A 2,323-nucleotide genomic window follows, 5' to 3' on the forward strand; every position below is an offset into this window, starting at 1 on the left:
AGTGAAAAATGGAACACATCTGGACTGGAAAACTCACTCATGTAAAATCAGCCTTAGGGCTTGTTCACACAAACGTGTGCTGCCCATGCTGTGGTCCGCAATGCACACGCATCGACCGTGGGGCAGCCACATGCGGATCGCGGACCCATTCACTTGAATGGGTCCGCGATCCGTCCGTTCCGCAAAAAAATAGAGCAAGTTCTATCTTTTTGCGGTGCAGAGGAACGGAACGGAACCCAAGAAATCACTCCATAGTGCTTCTGTAGGGTTCCGTTCCGCACCTCCGGATTTGCGGACCCATCCAAGTGAATGGGTCCGCATACCTGATGTGGAATGCACACGGCCGTTGCCCCATGTATGGCGGACCTGCAATGGAGGGGCAACGGCCGTGTGAACAAGCCCTTAGGCTACATGTACACGACCTTATATGTTTTGAAATAGATGACATCCGTATGCCATCCAGTTTTTTTTTGCGGATCCATTGTAAGAATGACTAAAACGGACAAGAATAGGATATGTTCTATTTTTTTTCCAGGGTTACGGAACGTACATACTGATGCGGACAGCACACGTTTTTTGCTGACCTATTAAAATGAATGGGTCTGCATCCTATCCGCAAAAAAAACAGAACGGACAGGGAAACAAACAACATAGACTGTGCAGGGACACGTCCCTGTAACAAATGGAATGATAACACCTAGTTTTCAGTTATTTCTAAATATTGAGGCAGAATAACAGAGGATCGGCACAACAGGCAAGTATGAGAAAAGATGCTCCAGAACTGCTATATCTCGTTCAGCCATGTGCTGTTTGCTCCTATAACTGTTGTAGAGTCATCAGTTGCCAATGTTCTGCTTCTACCATTCCACTGTAGTAATGGTACATGGCTAGTGCCGCAAGCCCTGGAGGAGCAGGAGTGGAGATTGGGAGTGGTAGTGGCTCTGGCTGCAATAATTATACAGTGGTAATCCTTACACTGATACTCCCTAGGGCCAGGGCATTGACGGGAGGGTGCACCCTTTCTTCCCTTGCAAACCCCGATGTTGGGGTGCCCTTGGCATTATGAGTGTTGTACAGGTGCAAGGCAAGAGTTTGCATGAAGTGGATGGAGAATAGTGCTCGAGTCAGTAAGCAGGCCAGTTTTAGAAAATGGGAGTTGTAGTACATTCAACGATATCCAGGCACTATTCCAAGGCAAGTCACAGTGCACTCTCTTCCCAATAGCTGTATATAGGCAAACAACAACGATGATGATAATCATAGGATTAGTAGACATAGGATAGTCACTAAGCATAGGATTAGTAATCCCTGAGCTCCCTCTAAACACTTTACAAGCTTTCCAAGATGATCACGGGCATGCAAAATTCTAAATAATGTGGCAGGCATCTCAGACTACAAATCATCCACACACACAGCAAGAAAGTGTGGTAGGTGCCAGGGACTACAAACCATCCACATGCAAAAAGTGTCACAATCAACTCTGCAATTCCCAGACTGAGGGATGCCAATTATCAGTCAGCCAAACCATTATATAAGAGTTATAGGTATTAAAGGGATATTCTGCCCACATTATATGATAGGTGGGACCCACACCTACACTGAGAACGGAGCGGGGAAGGTGGTGACCGGAGGACCCCCGGTTTCACCAGATCCGGCCACCACCAAGCTTTCCCCCCAATAGTGCTGAATGGGAGCGGACTCTGCTTGCACGGTCACCGCTCCCATTCATTTCTACGGGGTCAATGGAAATAGCCGAGCCAGCACTTGGCTATTTTGGGAAGCCCCATAGAAAAGAATGAAGGGCAGCTGCGCTCTCCACAACTTTTGGGCGTTTGTTCTCAGTGTAGGTGCAGGTCCCTGCAGTGGGACCCGCACCTATGAGACAATGGGGGCATATCCTAGTGTGATACAAATGTGATACGAATGTATAAGAATGAGTGGAATAATGGTGATTGACACTCAAGTAAGTCATGAAGCCTTAGTATAGCTGTGCATATAAGTGGAAAAGTACTGAGGGTACTGGAGTTCAGAAAAACAAAGAAGATTCTCAGGCATTGTCACAAATCAGTAAAGCAAGTTATTGTGCACGAACACATAAGTGTTCATAATAAGATTTTTCTCATAAGACTTTTCTCATAATAAGACTTTTCTCATAATAAGAATAATACTTTTCTCATAATAAGACTTTTCTCATAATAAGAATAATACTTTTCTCATAATAAGACTTTTTACATAAGACTTTTATCACGAGTTTATGAAATGATATTTGCTTATAAAATTAGGGGGGTTTCCACAGGGAATTTGGGATTCGTTGAAGACGCGG

The 2,323-nt window shown here is 44.9% G+C and overlaps 1 protein-coding gene across 3 annotated transcripts in view; it reads right to left on the reverse strand.

The window, feature by feature from the left end:
* Positions 1–2,323, reverse strand: part of SDSL (serine dehydratase like) — a 73,753-nt gene that overhangs the window by 70,049 nt on the left and 1,381 nt on the right. The window lies entirely within an intron of this gene.

This window comes from Bufo gargarizans, chromosome 1 (genome assembly GCF_014858855.1).
Source record: "Bufo gargarizans isolate SCDJY-AF-19 chromosome 1, ASM1485885v1, whole genome shotgun sequence".
NCBI classification, from domain to species: Eukaryota; Metazoa; Chordata; class Amphibia; order Anura; family Bufonidae; genus Bufo; species Bufo gargarizans.